Source organism: Salmo salar, chromosome 18 (assembly GCF_965601325.2).
Source record: "Salmo salar chromosome 18, fSalSal1, whole genome shotgun sequence".
NCBI lineage: Eukaryota > Metazoa > Chordata > Actinopteri > Salmoniformes > Salmonidae > Salmo > Salmo salar.
In genome coordinates, this window is record NC_138308.1 from 82,118,058 (window position 1) to 82,144,437 (window position 26,380).

The window sequence follows — 26,380 nt, forward strand, 5'->3', positions numbered from 1 at the left end:
AAAATGTTCACCTCCCCGTCGGGGAATTGAACCCCGATCTCACGCGTGACAGGCGGGGATACTGACCACTATACTAACGAGGACTGAGTGTGTGCTGGAATTCTACCTCTGCAGGTCACTTTCAGTTAAAGCAACAGCATCCCCTTCTTTGTCAATATAAGTCCACATTTAGACACGCATACACACACACACACACACAGCAGACGACCACGGTTGTTTGAATATTCAAATATCCAAACGGACCTCAGTATTTCATTACTTGTGTGCCTGTTCATTTTTGTTGACCTTTTTTGCGGGGGTGGGCCTATTTTAACACTGAAAACGTTTTTTCTAAATTAAATGATCATTGAGACATTATTACATACAGGGATACACCGTGCCAATTGAAATGCTTTATTTAATAAAACAACAGTTGAACTGTTGAATTTACATTTGATGACGGTATATCGAGCTGGCGCATTTAGTCCTTCAGTCAACTCTTGACAACCATCCCTAACAAACACGGTCAACTCTGACAACTATCCCAAACAAACACGGTCAACTCTGACAACCATCCCTAACAAACACGATACCAACATTTTCCTATAAACAAGTCCTGCGCACACTTTAAACAACGAGACAAAATACATTCATTAGAATTTTCTCAAAGTTATACAAGGTGATATACAGTGATTTATCATAATGGGGGTTGCTGAAAATGAAAAGAAGTTCTAGCAGTAACAAGAGTGGATAATAGATTCTGAATTTATTGTTCCTCAAAGCAGATTAATATAGACATACATACACATATCCAGAACCAGTCAAAAGTTGGGACACACCTACTCATTCAAGGTTTTTTTTTTCTAGATTTTTTACTATTTTCTACATTGTAGAATAAAAGTGAAGACATCAAAACTATAAAATAACACATGGTATCTTGTAGTAACTAAAAAAGTGTTAAAGAAATAAAAATATATTTTATATTCTTCAAAGTAGCCACCCTTTGTCTTGATGACAGCTTTGCACACTCTTGGCATTCTCTCCACCAGCTGCACCTGGAATGCTTTTCAACAGTCTTGAAGGAGTTCCCACAAATGCTGAGCACTTGTTGGCTGCTTTTCCTTCACTCTGCGGTCCAACTCATCCCAAACTCTCTCAATCAGGTGATTGTGGAGGCCAGGTCATTTGATGCAGCACTCCATCACTCTCCTTCTTGGTCAAATAGCCCTTACACAGCCTGGAGGTGTGTTGGGTCATTGTCCTGTTGAAAAACAAATGATAGTCCCACTAAGCGCAAACCAGATGGGATGGCGTATCGCTGCAGAATACTGTGGTAGCAATGCTGGTTAAGTGTGCCTTGAATTCTAAATAAAATCACCAACAGTGTCACCAGCAAAGCATCCCCACACCATCACACCTCCTCCTTGCTTCACGGTGGGAATCACACACGCGGAGATCATGCGTTCACCTACTCCGCGTCTCACAAAGACAGAGCGGTTGGAACCAAAAATCTCAAATTTGGAGTCAGACCAAAGGACAGATTTCCAACAATCTAATGGCCATTGCTCGTGTTTCTTGGCCCAAGCAAGTCTCTTCATATTATTGGTGTCCTTTAGTAATGTTTTTGTTTTACAGCAATTCGACCATGAAGGCCTGATTCACGTAGTCTCTTCTGAACAGTTGATGTTGAGATGTGTCTGTTACTTGAACTCTGTGAAGCATTTATTTGGGCTGCAATTTCTGAGGCTGGTAACTCGAATGAACTTTTTCTCCGCAGCAGAGCTAACTCTGGGTCTTCCTTTCCTGTGGCGGTCCTCATGAGAGCCAGTTTCATCATAGCGCTTGATGGTTTTTGCGACTGCGCTTGAAGAAACTTTCAAAGTTGTTGAAATTTTCCAGATTGACTGACCTTCGCTTCTTAAAGTAATGATGTACCGCCGTTAAATATATATATATATATATATATATATATATATATATATATATATATATATATATATATATATATATATACTGATCAAAAAAATAAAGGGAACACTTAAACAACACATCCTCGATCTGAATGAAAGAAATAATCTTATTAAATGCTTTTTTCTTTACATAGTTGAATGTGCTGACAACAAAATCACACAAAAATAATCAATGGAAATCCAATTTATCAACCCATGGAGGTCTGGATTTGGAGTCACACTCAAAATTAAAGTGGAAAACCACACTACAAGCTGATCCAACTTTGATGTAATGTCCTTAAAACAAGTCAAAATGAGGCTCAGTAGTGTATGTGGCCTCCACGTGCCTGTATGACCTCCCTACAACGCCTGGGCATGCTCCTGATGAGGTGGCGGATGGTCTCCTGAGGGATCTCCTCCGAGACCTGGACTAAAGCATCCGCCAACTCTTGGACAGTCTGTGGTGCAACGTGGCGTTGGTGGATGGAGCGAGACATGATGTCCCAGATGTGCTCAATTGGATTCAGGTCTGGGGAACGGGCGGGCCAGTCCATAGGATCAATGCCTTTCCTCTTGTAGGAACTGCTGACACACTCCAGCCACATGAGGTCTAGCATTGTCTTGCATTAGGAGGAACCCAGGGCCAACTGAACCAGCATATGGTCTCACAAGGGGTCTGAGGATCTCATCTCGGTACCTAATGGCAGTCAGGCTACCTCTGGCGAGCACATGGAGGGCTGTGCGGCCCCCCAAAGAAATGCCACCCACCCCACCCCACACCACACCATGACTGACCCACCGCCAAACCGGTCATGCTGGAGGATGTTGCAGGCAGCAGAACGTTCTCCACGGCGTCTCCAGACTCTGTCACGTCTGTCACGTGCTCAGTGTGAACGTGCTTTCATCTGTGAAGAGCACAGGGCGCCAGTGGCGAATTTGCCAATCTTGGTGTTCTCTGGCAAATGCCAAACGTCCTGCACGGTGTTGGGCTGTAAGCACAACCCCCACCTGTGGACGTCGGGCCCTCATACCACCCTCATGGAGTCTGTTTCTGACCGTTTGATCAGACACATGCACATTTGTGGCCTGCTGGAGGTCATTTTGCAGGGCTCTGGCAGTGCTTCTCCTGCTTCTCCTTGCACAAAGGCGGAGGTAGCGGACCTGCTGCTGGGTTGTTGCCCTCCTACGGCCTTCTCCACGTCTCCTGATGTACTGGCCTGTCTCCTGGTAGCGCCTCCATGCTCTGGACACTACGCTGACAGACACAGCAAACCTTCTTGCCACAGCTCGCATTGATGTGCCATCCTGGATGAGCTGCACTACCTGAGCCACTTGTGTGGGTTGTAGACTCCGTCTCATGCTACCACTAGAGTGAAAGCACCGCCAGCATTCAAAAGTGACCAAAACATCAGCCAGGAAGCATAGGAACTGAGAAGTGGTCTGTGGTCCCCACCTGCAGAACCACTCCTTTATTGGGGGTGTCTTGCTAATTGCCTATAATTTCCACCTGTTGTCTATTCCATTTGCACAACAGCATGTGAAATTTATTGTCAATCAGTGTTGCTTCCTAAGTGGACAGTTTGATTTCACAGAAGTGTGATTGACTTGGAGTTACATTGTGTTGTTTAAGTGTTCCCTTTATTTTTTTGAGCACTGTATGTATATATATATATATATATATATATATATATATATATATATATATATATCATGATATAGTCCGTCGAGCCAGATTAATATACAGTGGTGTAAAGTACTTAAGTAAAAATACTTTAAAGTAATTCTTAAGTCGTTTTTTGGGGTATCTGTACTTAACTAATCATATTTTGGACTACTTTTACTTCACTACATTTCTAAAGAGAATAATGTACTTTTTACTCCATACATTTTCCCTGACACCCATAAGAAGTCGTTACATTTTGAATGCTTAGCAGGACAGGAAAATCGTGCAATTCACGCACTTATCAAGAGAACATCCCGGGTCATCCCTACTGCCTCTTATCTGGCAGACTCACTAAACACAAATGATTTGTTTGTAAATTGTGGCTGAGTGGTGAACCGTGCCCCTGGCTCTCCGTAAATTAAAAAATAAGATAATCGTGTTGTTTGGTTTGCTTAATATAACACATTTTAAATGATTTACACTTTTACTTTTGATACTCAAGTACATTTAAAACCAAAAACGTTTAGATTTTACTACTGGAGTAACTTTTACTTGAGTCATTTTCTTTTAAAGCATCTTTACTTTTACTCAAGTATGACAATTGGGTTCTTTTTCCACCACTGTTAATATATATTGATGATGTATATGGTCCTTCGAGAAGGATGCTTATCTATATACAAAAATATGGTCCTTTGAGCCAGATTTATATTTTCCTAACAAAACGGTCGAGATATACAGTAATAAAACCACAGGCCTTTGCTTTCAAATCAAATCCAAGTTTATTTGTCACGTGTGCCGAATACAACAGGTGTAGACCTTACAGTGAACTGCTTACTTACAGGCTCTTAACCAATAGTGCAAAAAAGGTATTAGGTGAACAATAGGTAAGTAAAGAAATAAAACAACAGTAAAAAGACAGGCTATATACAGTAGCGAGGCTATAAAAGTAGCGAGGCTACATACAGACACCGGTTAGTCAGGCTGGTTGAGGTAGTATGTACATGTAGATATGGTTAAAGTGACTAAGCATATATGATGAACAGAGAGTAGCAAAAGCGTAAAAGAGGGGTTGGCGGGACACAATGCAAATAGTTTGGGTAGCCATTTGATTGCCTGTTCAGGAGTCTTATGGCTTGCGGGTAAAAACTGTGTAGAAGCCTTTTTGTCCTAGACTTGGCACTCCGGTACGGCTTGCCATGCGGTAGTAGAGAGAACAGTCTATGACTGGGGTGGCTGGACTCTTTGACAATTTTTAGGGCCTTCCTCTGACACCACCTGGTGTAGAGGTCCTGGATGGCAGGCAGCTTAGCCCCAGTGATGTACTGGGCCGTACGCACTACCCTCTGTAGCTATATATGCAATCAGGCCACCGCCTCCCATTTTACCTGTGGTTTCAATGCGACTGTTCTCATGTTGTATGTTGAAACACATAAATCAAAACTTTAGATTAACAGTCTAAGGCTCAAAGCAATTGAGCCACAGACATGGAGTTGGTAAAAAGCTGACCTTTGACCCCTGGCTGTCTGCGATCTCATTCTATCGGGAGTTTAGATACATGGTGAAGCTATTCAGCAACTGATGATCACAGGCCACTGACACCCATTTTACTAGGATGTAAAATATCATACTCCTCCTCTTTTAGATTCAACAACTCACCAATCACGTTTAAAAAAAGAGTACACGTCATCAAATTTACACTCCAGGAAAGTGTTCTTACATCACAGAGCTCAACAATTAGAAAACACTCGTCCCTGGGTGGGCTTGAACCACCAACCTTTAGATTAACAGTCTAACGCGCTAACCAATTGCGCCACAGAGACTAAACTGCTAGGACATGGACCCACGTGGAACAAGGACCACGTTCATTTCATGGAAATCACTCCGCCGTTACGTGGTTGCAAAAATGCTATTATCTTATCCAGAAAGAGACATATTCAGCTTCCATTCATAATTGTGCGGCTAAACAGAGGGGTAATATCCAGATCTGAACAGACGTATATACTACGTGGTTTATCTCAAAGACAGATGTTTTCTAAATGTTGTTCATGTCCCTCCCAATCCGTCTCCCGGTGAAGTAAAAGGACAATAAAATGTTCACCTCCCCGTCGGGGAATTGAACCCCGGTCTCCCGCGTGACAGGCGGGGATACTGACCACTATCCTAACGAGGACTGAGTGTGTGCTGGAATTCTACCTCTGCAGGTCACTTTCAGTTAAAGCAACAGCATCCCCTTCTTTGTCAATATAAGTCCACATTTAGACACGCATACACACACACACACACACACAGCAGACGACCACGGTTGTTTGAATATTCAAATATCCAAACGGACCTCAGTATTTCATTACTTGTGTGCCTGTTCATTTTTGTTGACCTTTTTTGCGGGGGTGGGCCTATTTTAACACTGAAAACGTTTTTTCTAAATTAAATGATCATTGAGACATTATTACATACAGGGATACACCGTGCCAATTGAAATGCTTTATTTAATAAAACAACAGTTGAACTGTTGAATTTACATTTGATGACGGTATATCGAGCTGGCGCATTTAGTCCTTCAGTCAACTCTTGACAACCATCCCTAACAAACACGGTCAACTCTGACAACTATCCCAAACAAACACGGTCAACTCTGACAACCATCCCTAACAAACACGATACCAACATTTTCCTATAAACAAGTCCTGCGCACACTTTAAACAACGAGACAAAATACATTCATTAGAATTTTCTCAAAGTTATACAAGGTGATATACAGTGATTTATCATAATGGGGGTTGCTGAAAATGAAAAGAAGTTCTAGCAGTAACAAGAGTGGATAATAGATTCTGAATTTATTGTTCCTCAAACCAGATTAATATAGACATACATACACATATCCAGAACCAGTCAAAAGTTGGGACACACCTACTCATTCAAGGTTTTTTTTCTTCTAGATTTTTTACTATTTTCTACATTGTAGAATAAAAGTGAAGACATCAAAACTATAAAATAACACATGGTATCTTGTAGTAACTAAAAAAGTGTTAAAGAAATAAAAATATATTTTATATTCTTCAAAGTAGCCACCCTTTGTCTTGATGACAGCTTTGCACACTCTTGGCATTCTCTCCACCAGCTGCACCTGGAATGCTTTTCAACAGTCTTGAAGGAGTTCCCACAAATGCTGAGCACTTGTTGGCTGCTTTTCCTTCACTCTGCGGTCCAACTCATCCCAAACTCTCTCAATCAGGTGATTGTGGAGGCCAGGTCATTTGATGCAGCACTCCATCACTCTCCTTCTTGGTCAAATAGCCCTTACACAGCCTGGAGGTGTGTTGGGTCATTGTCCTGTTGAAAAACAAATGATAGTCCCACTAAGCGCAAACCAGATGGGATGGCGTATCGCTGCAGAATACTGTGGTAGCAATGCTGGTTAAGTGTGCCTTGAATTCTAAATAAAATCACCAACAGTGTCACCAGCAAAGCATCCCCACACCATCACACCTCCTCCTTGCTTCACGGTGGGAATCACACACGCGGAGATCATGCGTTCACCTACTCCGCGTCTCACAAAGACAGAGCGGTTGGAACCAAAAATCTCAAATTTGGAGTCAGACCAAAGGACAGATTTCCAACAATCTAATGGCCATTGCTCGTGTTTCTTGGCCCAAGCAAGTCTCTTCATATTATTGGTGTCCTTTAGTAATGTTTTTGTTTTACAGCAATTCGACCATGAAGGCCTGATTCACGTAGTCTCTTCTGAACAGTTGATGTTGAGATGTGTCTGTTACTTGAACTCTGTGAAGCATTTATTTGGGCTGCAATTTCTGAGGCTGGTAACTCGAATGAACTTTTTCTCCGCAGCAGAGCTAACTCTGGGTCTTCCTTTCCTGTGGCGGTCCTCATGAGAGCCAGTTTCATCATAGCGCTTGATGGTTTTTGCGACTGCGCTTGAAGAAACTTTCAAAGTTGTTGAAATTTTCCAGATTGACTGACCTTCGCTTCTTAAAGTAATGATGTACCGCCGTTAAATATATATATATATATATATATATATATATATATATATATATATATATATATATATATATATATACTGATCAAAAAAATAAAGGGAACACTTAAACAACACATCCTCGATCTGAATGAAAGAAATAATCTTATTAAATACTTTTTTCTTTACATAGTTGAATGTGCTGACAACAAAATCACACAAAAATAATCAATGGAAATCCAATTTATCAACCCATGGAGGTCTGGATTTGGAGTCACACTCAAAATTAAAGTGGAAAACCACACTACAAGCTGATCCAACTTTGATGTAATGTCCTTAAAACAAGTCAAAATGAGGCTCAGTAGTGTGTGTGGCCTCCACGTGCCTGTATGACCTCCCTACAACGCCTGGGCATGCTCCTGATGAGGTGGCGGATGGTCTCCTGAGGGATCTCCTCCGAGACCTGGACTAAAGCATCCGCCAACTCTTGGACAGTCTGTGGTGCAACGTGGCGTTGGTGGATGGAGCGAGACATGATGTCCCAGATGTGCTCAATTGGATTCAGGTCTGGGGAACGGGCGGGCCAGTCCATAGGATCAATGCCTTTCCTCTTGTAGGAACTGCTGACACACTCCAGCCACATGAGGTCTAGCATTGTCTTGCATTAGGAGGAACCCAGGGCCAACTGAACCAGCATATGGTCTCACAAGGGGTCTGAGGATCTCATCTCGGTACCTAATGGCAGTCAGGCTACCTCTGGCGAGCACATGGAGGGCTGTGCGGCCCCCCAAAGAAATGCCACCCACCCCACCCCACACCACACCATGACTGACCCACCGCCAAACCGGTCATGCTGGAGGATGTTGCAGGCAGCAGAACGTTCTCCACGGCGTCTCCAGACTCTGTCACGTCTGTCACGTGCTCAGTGTGAACGTGCTTTCATCTGTGAAGAGCACAGGGCGCCAGTGGCGAATTTGCCAATCTTGGTGTTCTCTGGCAAATGCCAAACGTCCTGCACGGTGTTGGGCTGTAAGCACAACCCCCACCTGTGGACGTCGGGCCCTCATACCACCCTCATGGAGTCTGTTTCTGACCGTTTGATCAGACACATGCACATTTGTGGCCTGCTGGAGGTCATTTTGCAGGGCTCTGGCAGTGCTTCTCCTGCTTCTCCTTGCACAAAGGCGGAGGTAGCGGACCTGCTGCTGGGTTGTTGCCCTCCTACGGCCTTCTCCACGTCTCCTGATGTACTGGCCTGTCTCCTGGTAGCGCCTCCATGCTCTGGACACTACGCTGACAGACACAGCAAACCTTCTTGCCACAGCTCGCATTGATGTGCCATCCTGGATGAGCTGCACTACCTGAGCCACTTGTGTGGGTTGTAGACTCCGTCTCATGCTACCACTAGAGTGAAAGCACCGCCAGCATTCAAAAGTGACCAAAACATCAGCCAGGAAGCATAGGAACTGAGAAGTGGTCTGTGGTCCCCACCTGCAGAACCACTCCTTTATTGGGGGTGTCTTGCTAATTGCCTATAATTTCCACCTGTTGTCTATTCCATTTGCACAACAGCATGTGAAATTTATTGTCAATCAGTGTTGCTTCCTAAGTGGACAGTTTGATTTCACAGAAGTGTGATTGACTTGGAGTTACATTGTGTTGTTTAAGTGTTCCCTTTATTTTTTTGAGCACTGTATGTATATATATATATATATATATATATATATATATATATATATCATGATATAGTCCGTCGAGCCAGATTAATATACAGTGGTGTAAAGTACTTAAGTAAAAATACTTTAAAGTAATTCTTAAGTCGTTTTTTGGGGTATCTGTACTTAACTAATCATATTTTGGACTACTTTTACTTCACTACATTTCTAAAGAGAATAATGTACTTTTTACTCCATACATTTTCCCTGACACCCATAAGAAGTCGTTACATTTTGAATGCTTAGCAGGACAGGAAAATCGTGCAATTCACGCACTTATCAAGAGAACATCCCGGGTCATCCCTACTGCCTCTTATCTGGCAGACTCACTAAACACAAATGATTTGTTTGTAAATTGTGGCTGAGTGGTGAACCGTGCCCCTGGCTCTCCGTAAATTAAAAAATAAGATAATCGTGTTGTTTGGTTTGCTTAATATAACACATTTTAAATGATTTACACTTTTACTTTTGATACTCAAGTACATTTAAAACCAAAAACGTTTAGATTTTACTACTGGAGTAACTTTTACTTGAGTCATTTTCTTTTAAAGCATCTTTACTTTTACTCAAGTATGACAATTGGGTTCTTTTTCCACCACTGTTAATATATATTGATGATGTATATGGTCCTTCGAGAAGGATGCTTATCTATATACAAAAATATGGTCCTTTGAGCCAGATTTATATTTTCCTAACAAAACGGTCGAGATATACAGTAATAAAACCACAGGCCTTTGCTTTCAAATCAAATCCAAGTTTATTTGTCACGTGTGCCGAATACAACAGGTGTAGACCTTACAGTGAACTGCTTACTTACAGGCTCTTAACCAATAGTGCAAAAAAGGTATTAGGTGAACAATAGGTAAGTAAAGAAATAAAACAACAGTAAAAAGACAGGCTATATACAGTAGCGAGGCTATAAAAGTAGCGAGGCTACATACAGACACCGGTTAGTCAGGCTGGTTGAGGTAGTATGTACATGTAGATATGGTTAAAGTGACTAAGCATATATGATGAACAGAGAGTAGCAAAAGCGTAAAAGAGGGGTTGGCGGGACACAATGCAAATAGTTTGGGTAGCCATTTCATTGCCTGTTCAGGAGTCTTATGGCTTGCGGGTAAAAAACTGTGTAGAAGCCTTTTTGTCCTAGACTTGGCACTCCGGTACGGCTTGCCATGCGGTAGTAGAGAGAACAGTCTATGACTGGGGTGGCTGGACTCTTTGACAATTTTTAGGGCCTTCCTCTGACACCACCTGGTGTAGAGGTCCTGGATGGCAGGCAGCTTAGCCCCAGTGATGTACTGGGCCGTACGCACTACCCTCTGTAGCTATATATGCAATCAGGCCACCGCCTCCCATTTTACCTGTGGTTTCAATGCGACTGTTCTCATGTTGTATGTTGAAACACATAAATCAAAACTTTAGATTAACAGTCTAAGGCTCAAAGCAATTGAGCCACAGACATGGAGTTGGTAAAAAGCTGACCTTTGACCCCTGGCTGTCTGCGATCTCATTCTATCGGGAGTTTAGATACATGGTGAAGCTATTCAGCAACTGATGATCACAGGCCACTGACACCCATTTTACTAGGATGTAAAATATCATACTCCTCCTCTTTTAGATTCAACAACTCACCAATCACGTTTAAAAAAAGAGTACACGTCATCAAATTTACACTCCAGGAAAGTGTTCTTACATCACAGAGCTCAACAATTAGAAAACACTCGTCCCTGGGTGGGCTTGAACCACCAACCTTTAGATTAACAGTCTAACGCGCTAACCAATTGCGCCACAGAGACTAAACTGCTAGGACATGGACCCACGTGGAACAAGGACCACGTTCATTTCATGGAAATCACTCCGCCGTTACGTGGTTGCAAAAATGCTATTATCTTATCCAGAAAGAGACATATTCAGCTTCCATTCATAATTGTGCGGCTAAACAGAGGGGTAATATCCAGATCTGAACAGACGTATATACTACGTGGTTTATCTCAAAGACAGATGTTTTCTAAATGTTGTTCATGTCCCTCCCAATCCGTCTCCCGGTGAAGTAAAAGGACAATAAAATGTTCACCTCCCCGTCGGGGAATTGAACCCCGGTCTCCCGCGTGACAGGCGGGGATACTGACCACTATACTAACGAGGACTGAGTGTGTGCTGGAATTCTACCTCTGCAGGTCACTTTCAGTTAAAGCAACAGCATCCCCTTCTTTGTCAATATAAGTCCACATTTAGACACGCATACACACACACACACACACAGCAGACGACCACGGTTGTTTGAATATTCAAATATCCAAACGGACCTCAGTATTTCATTACTTGTGTGCCTGTTCATTTTTGTTGACCTTTTTTGCGGGGGTGGGCCTATTTTAACACTGAAAACGTTTTTTCTAAATTAAATGATCATTGAGACATTATTACATACAGGGATACACCGTGCCAATTGAAATGCTTTATTTAATAAAACAACAGTTGAACTGTTGAATTTACATTTGATGACGGTATATCGAGCTGGCGCATTTAGTCCTTCAGTCAACTCTTGACAACCATCCCTAACAAACACGGTCAACTCTGACAACTATCCCAAACAAACACGGTCAACTCTGACAACCATCCCTAACAAACACGATACCAACATTTTCCTATAAACAAGTCCTGCGCACACTTTAAACAACGAGACAAAATACATTCATTAGAATTTTCTCAAAGTTATACAAGGTGATATACAGTGATTTATCATAATGGGGGTTGCTGAAAATGAAAAGAAGTTCTAGCAGTAACAAGAGTGGATAATAGATTCTGAATTTATTGTTCCTCAAACCAGATTAATATAGACATACATACACATATCCAGAACCAGTCAAAAGTTGGGACACACCTACTCATTCAAGGTTTTTTTTCTTCTAGATTTTTTACTATTTTCTACATTGTAGAATAAAAGTGAAGACATCAAAACTATAAAATAACACATGGTATCTTGTAGTAACTAAAAAAGTGTTAAAGAAATAAAAATATATTTTATATTCTTCAAAGTAGCCACCCTTTGTCTTGATGACAGCTTTGCACACTCTTGGCATTCTCTCCACCAGCTGCACCTGGAATGCTTTTCAACAGTCTTGAAGGAGTTCCCACAAATGCTGAGCACTTGTTGGCTGCTTTTCCTTCACTCTGCGGTCCAACTCATCCCAAACTCTCTCAATCAGGTGATTGTGGAGGCCAGGTCATTTGATGCAGCACTCCATCACTCTCCTTCTTGGTCAAATAGCCCTTACACAGCCTGGAGGTGTGTTGGGTCATTGTCCTGTTGAAAAACAAATGATAGTCCCACTAAGCGCAAACCAGATGGGATGGCGTATCGCTGCAGAATACTGTGGTAGCAATGCTGGTTAAGTGTGCCTTGAATTCTAAATAAAATCACCAACAGTGTCACCAGCAAAGCATCCCCACACCATCACACCTCCTCCTTGCTTCACGGTGGGAATCACACACGCGGAGATCATGCGTTCACCTACTCCGCGTCTCACAAAGACAGAGCGGTTGGAACCAAAAATCTCAAATTTGGAGTCAGACCAAAGGACAGATTTCCAACAATCTAATGGCCATTGCTCGTGTTTCTTGGCCCAAGCAAGTCTCTTCATATTATTGGTGTCCTTTAGTAATGTTTTTGTTTTACAGCAATTCGACCATGAAGGCCTGATTCACGTAGTCTCTTCTGAACAGTTGATGTTGAGATGTGTCTGTTACTTGAACTCTGTGAAGCATTTATTTGGGCTGCAATTTCTGAGGCTGGTAACTCGAATGAACTTTTTCTCCGCAGCAGAGCTAACTCTGGGTCTTCCTTTCCTGTGGCGGTCCTCATGAGAGCCAGTTTCATCATAGCGCTTGATGGTTTTTGCGACTGCGCTTGAAGAAACTTTCAAAGTTGTTGAAATTTTCCAGATTGACTGACCTTCGCTTCTTAAAGTAATGATGTACCGCCGTTAAATATATATATATATATATATATATATATATATATATATATATATATATATATATATATATATATATATACTGATCAAAAAAATAAAGGGAACACTTAAACAACACATCCTCGATCTGAATGAAAGAAATAATCTTATTAAATACTTTTTTCTTTACATAGTTGAATGTGCTGACAACAAAATCACACAAAAATAATCAATGGAAATCCAATTTATCAACCCATGGAGGTCTGGATTTGGAGTCACACTCAAAATTAAAGTGGAAAACCACACTACAAGCTGATCCAACTTTGATGTAATGTCCTTAAAACAAGTCAAAATGAGGCTCAGTAGTGTGTGTGGCCTCCACGTGCCTGTATGACCTCCCTACAACGCCTGGGCATGCTCCTGATGAGGTGGCGGATGGTCTCCTGAGGGATCTCCTCCGAGACCTGGACTAAAGCATCCGCCAACTCTTGGACAGTCTGTGGTGCAACGTGGCGTTGGTGGATGGAGCGAGACATGATGTCCCAGATGTGCTCAATTGGATTCAGGTCTGGGGAACGGGCGGGCCAGTCCATAGGATCAATGCCTTTCCTCTTGTAGGAACTGCTGACACACTCCAGCCACATGAGGTCTAGCATTGTCTTGCATTAGGAGGAACCCAGGGCCAACTGAACCAGCATATGGTCTCACAAGGGGTCTGAGGATCTCATCTCGGTACCTAATGGCAGTCAGGCTACCTCTGGCGAGCACATGGAGGGCTGTGCGGCCCCCCAAAGAAATGCCACCCACCCCACCCCACACCACACCATGACTGACCCACCGCCAAACCGGTCATGCTGGAGGATGTTGCAGGCAGCAGAACGTTCTCCACGGCGTCTCCAGACTCTGTCACGTCTGTCACGTGCTCAGTGTGAACGTGCTTTCATCTGTGAAGAGCACAGGGCGCCAGTGGCGAATTTGCCAATCTTGGTGTTCTCTGGCAAATGCCAAACGTCCTGCACGGTGTTGGGCTGTAAGCACAACCCCCACCTGTGGACGTCGGGCCCTCATACCACCCTCATGGAGTCTGTTTCTGACCGTTTGATCAGACACATGCACATTTGTGGCCTGCTGGAGGTCATTTTGCAGGGCTCTGGCAGTGCTTCTCCTGCTTCTCCTTGCACAAAGGCGGAGGTAGCGGACCTGCTGCTGGGTTGTTGCCCTCCTACGGCCTTCTCCACGTCTCCTGATGTACTGGCCTGTCTCCTGGTAGCGCCTCCATGCTCTGGACACTACGCTGACAGACACAGCAAACCTTCTTGCCACAGCTCGCATTGATGTGCCATCCTGGATGAGCTGCACTACCTGAGCCACTTGTGTGGGTTGTAGACTCCGTCTCATGCTACCACTAGAGTGAAAGCACCGCCAGCATTCAAAAGTGACCAAAACATCAGCCAGGAAGCATAGGAACTGAGAAGTGGTCTGTGGTCCCCACCTGCAGAACCACTCCTTTATTGGGGGTGTCTTGCTAATTGCCTATAATTTCCACCTGTTGTCTATTCCATTTGCACAACAGCATGTGAAATTTATTGTCAATCAGTGTTGCTTCCTAAGTGGACAGTTTGATTTCACAGAAGTGTGATTGACTTGGAGTTACATTGTGTTGTTTAAGTGTTCCCTTTATTTTTTTGAGCACTGTATGTATATATATATATATATATATATATATATATATATATATCATGATATAGTCCGTCGAGCCAGATTAATATACAGTGGTGTAAAGTACTTAAGTAAAAATACTTTAAAGTAATTCTTAAGTCGTTTTTTGGGGTATCTGTACTTAACTAATCATATTTTGGACTACTTTTACTTCACTACATTTCTAAAGAGAATAATGTACTTTTTACTCCATACATTTTCCCTGACACCCATAAGAAGTCGTTACATTTTGAATGCTTAGCAGGACAGGAAAATCGTGCAATTCACGCACTTATCAAGAGAACATCCCGGGTCATCCCTACTGCCTCTTATCTGGCAGACTCACTAAACACAAATGATTTGTTTGTAAATTGTGGCTGAGTGGTGAACCGTGCCCCTGGCTCTCCGTAAATTAAAAAATAAGATAATCGTGTTGTTTGGTTTGCTTAATATAACACATTTTAAATGATTTACACTTTTACTTTTGATACTCAAGTACATTTAAAACCAAAAACGTTTAGATTTTACTACTGGAGTAACTTTTACTTGAGTCATTTTCTTTTAAAGCATCTTTACTTTTACTCAAGTATGACAATTGGGTTCTTTTTCCACCACTGTTAATATATATTGATGATGTATATGGTCCTTCGAGAAGGATGCTTATCTATATACAAAAATATGGTCCTTTGAGCCAGATTTATATTTTCCTAACAAAACGGTCGAGATATACAGTAATAAAACCACAGGCCTTTGCTTTCAAATCAAATCCAAGTTTATTTGTCACGTGTGCCGAATACAACAGGTGTAGACCTTACAGTGAACTGCTTACTTACAGGCTCTTAACCAATAGTGCAAAAAAGGTATTAGGTGAACAATAGGTAAGTAAAGAAATAAAACAACAGTAAAAAGACAGGCTATATACAGTAGCGAGGCTATAAAAGTAGCGAGGCTACATACAGACACCGGTTAGTCAGGCTGGTTGAGGTAGTATGTACATGTAGATATGGTTAAAGTGACTAAGCATATATGATGAACAGAGAGTAGCAAAAGCGTAAAAGAGGGGTTGGCGGGACACAATGCAAATAGTTTGGGTAGCCATTTGATTGCCTGTTCAGGAGTCTTATGGCTTGCGGGTAAAAAACTGTGTAGAAGCCTTTTTGTCCTAGACTTGGCACTCCGGTACGGCTTGCCATGCGGTAGTAGAGAGAACAGTCTATGACTGGGGTGGCTGGACTCTTTGACAATTTTTAGGGCCTTCCTCTGACACCACCTGGTGTAGAGGTCCTGGATGGCAGGCAGCTTAGCCCCAGTGATGTACTGGGCCGTACGCACTACCCTCTGTAGCTATATATGCAATCAGGCCACCGCCTCCCATTTTACCTGTGGTTTCAATGCGACTGTTCTCATGTTGTATGTTGAAACACATAAATCAAAACTTTAGATTAACAGTCTAAGGCTCAAAGCAATTGAGCCACAGACATGGAGTTGGTAAAAAGCTGACCTTTGACCCCTGGCTGTCTGCGATCTCATTCTATCGGGAGTTTAGATACATGGTGAAGCTATTCAGCAACTGATGATCACAGGCCACTGACACCCATTTTACTAGGATGTAAAATATCATACTCCTCCTCTTTTAGATTCAACAACTCACCAATCACGTTTAAAAAAAGAGTACACGTCATCAAATTTACACTCCAGGAAAGTGTTCTTACATCACAGAGCTCAACAATTAGAAAACACTCGTCCCTGGGTGGGCTTGAACCACCAACCTTTAGATTAACAGTCTAACGCGCTAACCAATTGCGCCACAGAGACTAAACTGCTAGGACATGGACCCACGTGGAACAAGGACCACGTTCATTTCATGGAAATCACTCCGCCGTTACGTGGTTGCAAAAATGCTATTATCTTATCCAGAAAGAGACATATTCAGCTTCCATTCATAATTGTGCGGCTAAACAGAGGGGTAATATCCAGATCTGAACAGACGTATATACTACGTGGTTTATCTCAAAGACAGATGTTTTCTAAATGTTGTTCATGTCCCTCCCAATCCGTCTCCCGGTGAAGTAAAAGGACAATAAAATGTTCACCTCCCCGTCGGGGAATTGAACCCCGGTCTCCCGCGTGACAGGCGGGGATACTGACCACTATACTAACGAGGACTGAGTGTGTGCTGGAATTCTACCTCTGCAGGTCACTTTCAGTTAAAGCAACAGCATCCCCTTCTTTGTCAATATAAGTCCACATTTAGACACGCATACACACACACACACAGCAGACGACCACGGTTGTTTGAATATTCAAATATCCAAACGGACCTCAGTATTTCATTACTTGTGTGCCTGTTCATTTTTGTTGACCTTTTTTGCGGGGGTGGGCCTATTTTAACACTGAAAACGTTTTTTCTAAATTAAATGATCATTGAGACATTATTACATACAGGGATACACCGTGCCAATTGAAATGCTTTATTTAATAAAACAACAGTTGAACTGTTGAATTTACATTTGATGACGGTATATCGAGCTGGCGCATTTAGTCCTTCAGTCAACTCTTGACAACCATCCCTAACAAACACGGTCAACTCTGACAACTATCCCAAACAAACACGGTCAACTCTGACAACCATCCCTAACAAACACGATACCAACATTTTCCTATAAACAAGTCCTGCGCACACTTTAAACAACGAGACAAAATACATTCATTAGAATTTTCTCAAAGTTATACAAGGTGATATACAGTGATTTATCATAATGGGGGTTGCTGAAAATGAAAAGAAGTTCTAGCAGTAACAAGAGTGGATAATAGATTCTGAATTTATTGTTCCTCAAACCAGATTAATATAGACATACATACACATATCCAGAACCAGTCAAAAGTTGGGACACACCTACTCATTCAAGGTTTTTTTTCTTCTAGATTTTTTACTATTTTCTACATTGTAGAATAAAAGTGAAGACATCAAAACTATAAAATAACACATGGTATCTTGTAGTAACTAAAAAAGTGTTAAAGAAATAAAAATATATTTTATATTCTTCAAAGTAGCCACCCTTTGTCTTGATGACAGCTTTGCACACTCTTGGCATTCTCTCCACCAGCTGCACCTGGAATGCTTTTCAACAGTCTTGAAGGAGTTCCCACAAATGCTGAGCACTTGTTGGCTGCTTTTCCTTCACTCTGCGGTCCAACTCATCCCAAACTCTCTCAATCAGGTGATTGTGGAGGCCAGGTCATTTGATGCAGCACTCCATCACTCTCCTTCTTGGTCAAATAGCCCTTACACAGCCTGGAGGTGTGTTGGGTCATTGTCCTGTTGAAAAACAAATGATAGTCCCACTAAGCGCAAACCAGATGGGATGGCGTATCGCTGCAGAATACTGTGGTAGCAATGCTGGTTAAGTGTGCCTTGAATTCTAAATAAAATCACCAACAGTGTCACCAGCAAAGCATCCCCACACCATCACACCTCCTCCTTGCTTCACGGTGGGAATCACACACGCGGAGATCATGCGTTCACCTACTCCGCGTCTCACAAAGACAGAGCGGTTGGAACCAAAAATCTCAAATTTGGAGTCAGACCAAAGGACAGATTTCCAACAATCTAATGGCCATTGCTCGTGTTTCTTGGCCCAAGCAAGTCTCTTCATATTATTGGTGTCCTTTAGTAATGTTTTTGTTTTACAGCAATTCGACCATGAAGGCCTGATTCACGTAGTCTCTTCTGAACAGTTGATGTTGAGATGTGTCTGTTACTTGAACTCTGTGAAGCATTTATTTGGGCTGCAATTTCTGAGGCTGGTAACTCGAATGAACTTTTTCTCCGCAGCAGAGCTAACTCTGGGTCTTCCTTTCCTGTGGCGGTCCTCATGAGAGCCAGTTTCATCATAGCGCTTGATGGTTTTTGCGACTGCGCTTGAAGAAACTTTCAAAGTTGTTGAAATTTTCCAGATTGACTGACCTTCGCTTCTTAAAGTAATGATGTACCGCCGTTAAATATATATATATATATATATATATATATATATATATATATATATATATATATATATATATATATATACTGATCAAAAAAATAAAGGGAACACTTAAACAACACATCCTCGATCTGAATGAAAGAAATAATCTTATTAAATACTTTTTTCTTTACATAGTTGAATGTGCTGACAACAAAATCACACAAAAATAATCAATGGAAATCCAATTTATCAACCCATGGAGGTCTGGATTTGGAGTCACACTCAAAATTAAAGTGGAAAACCACACTACAAGCTGATCCAACTTTGATGTAATGTCCTTAAAACAAGTCAAAATGAGGCTCAGTAGTGTGTGTGGCCTCCACGTGCCTGTATGACCTCCCTACAACGCCTGGGCATGCTCCTGATGAGGTGGCGGATGGTCTCCTGAGGGATCTCCTCCGAGACCTGGACTAAAGCATCCGCCAACTCTTGGACAGTCTGTGGTGCAACGTGGCGTTGGTGGATGGAGCGAGACATGATGTCCCAGATGTGCTCAATTGGATTCAGGTCTGGGGAACGGGCGGGCCAGTCCATAGGATCAATGCCTTTCCTCTTGTAGGAACTGCTGACACACTCCAGCCACATGAGGTCTAGCATTGTCTTGCATTAGGAGGAACCCAGGGCCAACTGAACCAGCATATGGTCTCACAAGGGGTCTGAGGATCTCATCTCGGTACCTAATGGCAGTCAGGCTACCTCTGGCGAGCACATGGAGGGCTGTGCGGCCCCCCAAAGAAATGCCACCCACCCCACCCCACACCACACCATGACTGACCCACCGCCAAACCGGTCATGCTGGAGGATGTTGCAGGCAGCAGAACGTTCTCCACGGCGTCTCCAGACTCTGTCACGTCTGTCACGTGCTCAGTGTGAACGTGCTTTCATCTGTGAAGAGCACAGGGCGCCAGTGGCGAATTTGCCAATCTTGGTGTTCTCTGGCAAATGCCAAACGTCCTGCACGGTGTTGGGCTGTAAGCACAACCCCCACCTGTGGACGTCGGGCCCTCATACCACCCTCATGGAGTCTGTTTCTGACCGTTTGATCAGACACATGCACATTTGTGGCCTGCTGGAGGTCATTTTGCAGGGCTCTGGCAGTGCTTCTCCTGCTTCTCCTTGCACAAAGGCGGAGGTAGCGGACCTGCTGCTGGGTTGTTGCCCTCCTACGGCCTTCTCCACGTCTCCTGATGTACTGGCCTGTCTCCTGGTAGCGCCTCCATGCTCTGGACACTACGCTGACAGACACAGCAAACCTTCTTGCCACAGCTCGCATTGATGTGCCATCCTGGATGAGCTGCACTACCTGAGCCACTTGTGTGGGTTGTAGACTCCGTCTCATGCTACCACTAGAGTGAAAGCACCGCCAGCATTCAAAAGTGACCAAAACATCAGCCAGGAAGCATAGGAACTGAGAAGTGGTCTGTGGTCCCCACCTGCAGAACCACTCCTTTATTGGGGGTGTCTTGCTAATTGCCTATAATTTCCACCTGTTGTCTATTCCATTTGCACAACAGCATGTGAAATTTATTGTCAATCAGTGTTGCTTCCTAAGTGGACAGTTTGATTTCACAGAAGTGTGATTGACTTGGAGTTACATTGTGTTGTTTAAGTGTTCCCTTTATTTTTTTGAGCACTGTATGTATATATATATATATATATATATATATATATATATATATATATATATATATATCATGATATAGTCCGTCGAGCCAGATTAATATACAGTGGTGTAAAGTACTTAAGTAAAAATACTTTAAAGTAATTCTTAAGTCGTTTTTTGGGGTATCTGTACTTAACTAATCATATTTTGGACTACTTTTACTTCACTACATTTCTAAAGAGAATAATGTACTTTTTACTCCATACATTTTCCCTGACACCCATAAGAAGTCGTTACATTTTGAATGCTTAGCAGGACAGGAAAATCGTGCAATTCACGCACTTATCAAGAGAACATCCCGGGTCATCCCTACTGCCTCTTATCTGGCAGACTCACTAAACACAAATGATTTGTTTGTAAATTGTGGCTGAGTGGTGAACCGTGCCCCTGGCTCTCCGTAAATTAAAAAATAAGATAATCGTGTTGTTTGGTTTGCTTAATATAACACATTTTAAATGATTTACACTTTTACTTTTGATACTCAAGTACATTTAAAACCAAAAACGTTTAGATTTTACTACTGGAGTAACTTTTACTTGAGTCATTTTCTTTTAAAGCATCTTTACTTTTACTCAAGTATGACAATTGGGTTCTTTTTCCACCACTGTTAATATATATTGATGATGTATATGGTCCTTCGAGAAGGATGCTTATCTATATACAAAAATATGGTCCTTTGAGCCAGATTTATATTTTCCTAACAAAACGGTCGAGATATACAGTAATAAAACCACAGGCCTTTGCTTTCAAATCAAATCCAAGTTTATTTGTCACGTGTGCCGAATACAACAGGTGTAGACCTTACAGTGAACTGCTTACTTACAGGCTCTTAACCAATAGTGCAAAAAAGGTATTAGGTGAACAATAGGTAAGTAAAGAAATAAAACAACAGTAAAAAGACAGGCTATATACAGTAGCGAGGCTATAAAAGTAGCGAGGCTACATACAGACACCGGTTAGTCAGGCTGGTTGAGGTAGTATGTACATGTAGATATGGTTAAAGTGACTAAGCATATATGATGAACAGAGAGTAGCAAAAGCGTAAAAGAGGGGTTGGCGGGACACAATGCAAATAGTTTGGGTAGCCATTTGATTGCCTGATCAGGAGTCTTATGGCTTGCGGGTAAAAAACTGTGTAGAAGCCTTTTTGTCCTAGACTTGGCACTCCGGTACGGCTTGCCATGCGGTAGTAGAGAGAACAGTCTATGACTGGGGTGGCTGGACTCTTTGACAATTTTTAGGGCCTTCCTCTGACACCACCTGGTGTAGAGGTCCTGGATGGCAGGCAGCTTAGCCCCAGTGATGTACTGGGCCGTACGCACTACCCTCTGTAGCTATATATGCAATCAGGCCACCGCCTCCCATTTTACCTGTGGTTTCAATGCGACTGTTCTCATGTTGTATGTTGAAACACATAAATCAAAACTTTAGATTAACAGTCTAAGGCTCAAAGCAATTGAGCCACAGACATGGAGTTGGTAAAAAGCTGACCTTTGACCCCTGGCTGTCTGCGATCTCATTCTATCGGGAGTTTAGATACATGGTGAAGCTATTCAGCAACTGATGATCACAGGCCACTGACACCCATTTTACTAGGATGTAAAATATCATACTCCTCCTCTTTTAGATTCAACAACTCACCAATCACGTTTAAAAAAAGAGTACACGTCATCAAATTTACACTCCAGGAAAGTGTTCTTACATCACAGAGCTCAACAATTAGAAAACACTCGTCCCTGGGTGGGCTTGAACCACCAACCTTTAGATTAACAGTCTAACGCGCTAACCAATTGCGCCACAGAGACTAAACTGCTAGGACATGGACCCACGTGGAACAAGGACCACGTTCATTTCATGGAAATCACTCCGCCGTTACGTGGTTGCAAAAATGCTATTATCTTATCCAGAAAGAGACATATTCAGCTTCCATTCATAATTGTGCGGCTAAACAGAGGGGTAATATCCAGATCTGAACAGACGTATATACTACGTGGTTTATCTCAAAGACAGATGTTTTCTAAATGTTGTTCATGTCCCTCCCAATCCGTCTCCCGGTGAAGTAAAAGGACAATAAAATGTTCACCTCCCCGTCGGGGAATTGAACCCCGGTCTCCCGCGTGACAGGCGGGGATACTGACCACTATACTAACGAGGACTGAGTGTGTGCTGGAATTCTACCTCTGCAGGTCACTTTCAGTTAAAGCAACAGCATCCCCTTCTTTGTCAATATAAGTCCACATTTAGACACGCATACACACACACACACAGCAGACGACCACGGTTGTTTGAATATTCAAATATCCAAACGGACCTCAGTATTTCATTACTTGTGTGCCTGTTCATTTTTGTTGACCTTTTTTGCGGGGGTGGGCCTATTTTAACACTGAAAACGTTTTTTCTAAATTAAATGATCATTGAGACATTATTACATACAGGGATACACCGTGCCAATTGAAATGCTTTATTTAATAAAACAACAGTTGAACTGTTGAATTTACATTTGATGACGGTATATCGAGCTGGCGCATTTAGTCCTTCAGTCAACTCTTGACAACCATCCCTAACAAACACGGTCAACTCTGACAACTATCCCAAACAAACACGGTCAACTCTGACAACCATCCCTAACAAACACGATACCAACATTTTCCTATAAACAAGTCCTGCGCACACTTTAAACAACGAGACAAAATACATTCATTAGAATTTTCTCAAAGTTATACAAGGTGATATACAGTGATTTATCATAATGGGGGTTGCTGAAAATGAAAAGAAGTTCTAGCAGTAACAAGAGTGGATAATAGATTCTGAATTTATTGTTCCTCAAACCAGATTAATATAGACATACATACACATATCCAGAACCAGTCAAAAGTTGGGACACACCTACTCATTCAAGGTTTTTTTTCTTCTAGATTTTTTACTATTTTCTACATTGTAGAATAAAAGTGAAGACATCAAAACTATAAAATAACACATGGTATCTTGTAGTAACTAAAAAAGTGTTAAAGAAATAAAAATATATTTTATATTCTTCAAAGTAGCCACCCTTTGTCTTGATGACAGCTTTGCACACTCTTGGCATTCTCTCCACCAGCTGCACCTGGAATGCTTTTCAACAGTCTTGAAGGAGTTCCCACAAATGCTGAGCACTTGTTGGCTGCTTTTCCTTCACTCTGCGGTCCAACTCATCCCAAACTCTCTCAATCAGGTGATTGTGGAGGCCAGGTCATTTGATGCAGCACTCCATCACTCTCCTTCTTGGTCAAATAGCCCTTACACAGCCTGGAGGTGTGTTGGGTCATTGTCCTGTTGAAAAACAAATGATAGTCCCACTAAGCGCAAACCAGATGGGATGGCGTATCGCTGCAGAATACTGTGGTAGCAATGCTGGTTAAGTGTGCCTTGAATTCTAAATAAAATCACCAACAGTGTCACCAGCAAAGCATCCCCACACCATCACACCTCCTCCTTGCTTCACGGTGGGAATCACACACGCGGAGATCATGCGTTCACCTACTCCGCGTCTCACAAAGACAGAGCGGTTGGAACCAAAAATCTCAAATTTGGAGTCAGACCAAAGGACAGATTTCCAACAATCTAATGGCCATTGCTCGTGTTTCTTGGCCCAAGCAAGTCTCTTCATATTATTGGTGTCCTTTAGTAATGTTTTTGTTTTACAGCAATTCGACCATGAAGGCCTGATTCACGTAGTCTCTTCTGAACAGTTGATGTTGAGATGTGTCTGTTACTTGAACTCTGTGAAGCATTTATTTGGGCTGCAATTTCTGAGGCTGGTAACTCGAATGAACTTTTTCTCCGCAGCAGAGCTAACTCTGGGTCTTCCTTTCCTGTGGCGGTCCTCATGAGAGCCAGTTTCATCATAGCGCTTGATGGTTTTTGCGACTGCGCTTGAAGAAACTTTCAAAGTTGTTGAAATTTTCCAGATTGACTGACCTTCGCTTCTTAAAGTAATGATGTACCGCCGTTAAATATATATATATATATATATATATATATATATATATATATATATATATATATATATATATATATATATATATATACTGATCAAAAAAATAAAGGGAACACTTAAACAACACATCCTCGATCTGAATGAAAGAAATAATCTTATTAAATACTTTTTTCTTTACATAGTTGAATGTGCTGACAACAAAATCACACAAAAATAATCAATGGAAATCCAATTTATCAACCCATGGAGGTCTGGATTTGGAGTCACACTCAAAATTAAAGTGGAAAACCACACTACAAGCTGATCCAACTTTGATGTAATGTCCTTAAAACAAGTCAAAATGAGGCTCAGTAGTGTGTGTGGCCTCCACGTGCCTGTATGACCTCCCTACAACGCCTGGGCATGCTCCTGATGAGGTGGCGGATGGTCTCCTGAGGGATCTCCTCCGAGACCTGGACTAAAGCATCCGCCAACTCTTGGACAGTCTGTGGTGCAACGTGGCGTTGGTGGATGGAGCGAGACATGATGTCCCAGATGTGCTCAATTGGATTCAGGTCTGGGGAACGGGCGGGCCAGTCCATAGGATCAATGCCTTTCCTCTTGTAGGAACTGCTGACACACTCCAGCCACATGAGGTCTAGCATTGTCTTGCATTAGGAGGAACCCAGGGCCAACTGAACCAGCATATGGTCTCACAAGGGGTCTGAGGATCTCATCTCGGTACCTAATGGCAGTCAGGCTACCTCTGGCGAGCACATGGAGGGCTGTGCGGCCCCCCAAAGAAATGCCACCCACCCCACCCCACACCACACCATGACTGACCCACCGCCAAACCGGTCATGCTGGAGGATGTTGCAGGCAGCAGAACGTTCTCCACGGCGTCTCCAGACTCTGTCACGTCTGTCACGTGCTCAGTGTGAACGTGCTTTCATCTGTGAAGAGCACAGGGCGCCAGTGGCGAATTTGCCAATCTTGGTGTTCTCTGGCAAATGCCAAACGTCCTGCACGGTGTTGGGCTGTAAGCACAACCCCCACCTGTGGACGTCGGGCCCTCATACCACCCTCATGGAGTCTGTTTCTGACCGTTTGATCAGACACATGCACATTTGTGGCCTGCTGGAGGTCATTTTGCAGGGCTCTGGCAGTGCTTCTCCTGCTTCTCCTTGCACAAAGGCGGAGGTAGCGGACCTGCTGCTGGGTTGTTGCCCTCCTACGGCCTTCTCCACGTCTCCTGATGTACTGGCCTGTCTCCTGGTAGCGCCTCCATGCTCTGGACACTACGCTGACAGACACAGCAAACCTTCTTGCCACAGCTCGCATTGATGTGCCATCCTGGATGAGCTGCACTACCTGAGCCACTTGTGTGGGTTGTAGACTCCGTCTCATGCTACCACTAGAGTGAAAGCACCGCCAGCATTCAAAAGTGACCAAAACATCAGCCAGGAAGCATAGGAACTGAGAAGTGGTCTGTGGTCCCCACCTGCAGAACCACTCCTTTATTGGGGGTGTCTTGCTAATTGCCTATAATTTCCACCTGTTGTCTATTCCATTTGCACAACAGCATGTGAAATTTATTGTCAATCAGTGTTGCTTCCTAAGTGGACAGTTTGATTTCACAGAAGTGTGATTGACTTGGAGTTACATTGTGTTGTTTAAGTGTTCCCTTTATTTTTTTGAGCACTGTATGTATATATATATATATATATATATATATATATATATATATATCATGATATAGTCCGTCGAGCCAGATTAATATACAGTGGTGTAAAGTACTTAA

At 42.6% G+C, this 26,380-nt stretch overlaps 7 non-coding genes across 7 annotated transcripts; all 7 read right to left on the minus strand.

The window, feature by feature from the left end:
• Window positions 1-5,337: 5,337 nt before the first annotated feature.
• On the minus strand, window positions 5,338-5,411 carry trnan-guu (transfer RNA asparagine (anticodon GUU)). The gene has a single exon. It is a non-coding gene; the product is annotated as a tRNA-Asn (tRNA).
• A 5,596-nt stretch (window positions 5,412-11,007) lies between these two features.
• trnan-guu (transfer RNA asparagine (anticodon GUU)) lies at window positions 11,008-11,081 on the minus strand. Its single transcript has one exon. It is a non-coding gene; the product is annotated as a tRNA-Asn (tRNA).
• A 278-nt stretch (window positions 11,082-11,359) lies between these two features.
• Window positions 11,360-11,431, minus strand: trnad-guc (transfer RNA aspartic acid (anticodon GUC)). The gene has a single exon. It is a non-coding gene; the product is annotated as a tRNA-Asp (tRNA).
• Window positions 11,432-16,677: 5,246 nt separating this feature from the next.
• trnan-guu (transfer RNA asparagine (anticodon GUU)) lies at window positions 16,678-16,751 on the minus strand. Its single transcript has one exon. It is a non-coding gene; the product is annotated as a tRNA-Asn (tRNA).
• A 278-nt stretch (window positions 16,752-17,029) lies between these two features.
• Window positions 17,030-17,101, minus strand: trnad-guc (transfer RNA aspartic acid (anticodon GUC)). Its single transcript has one exon. It is a non-coding gene; the product is annotated as a tRNA-Asp (tRNA).
• Window positions 17,102-22,355: 5,254 nt separating this feature from the next.
• On the minus strand, window positions 22,356-22,429 carry trnan-guu (transfer RNA asparagine (anticodon GUU)). Its single transcript has one exon. It is a non-coding gene; the product is annotated as a tRNA-Asn (tRNA).
• A 278-nt stretch (window positions 22,430-22,707) lies between these two features.
• On the minus strand, window positions 22,708-22,779 carry trnad-guc (transfer RNA aspartic acid (anticodon GUC)). The gene has a single exon. It is a non-coding gene; the product is annotated as a tRNA-Asp (tRNA).
• Between the last annotated feature and the right edge of the window lie 3,601 nt (window positions 22,780-26,380).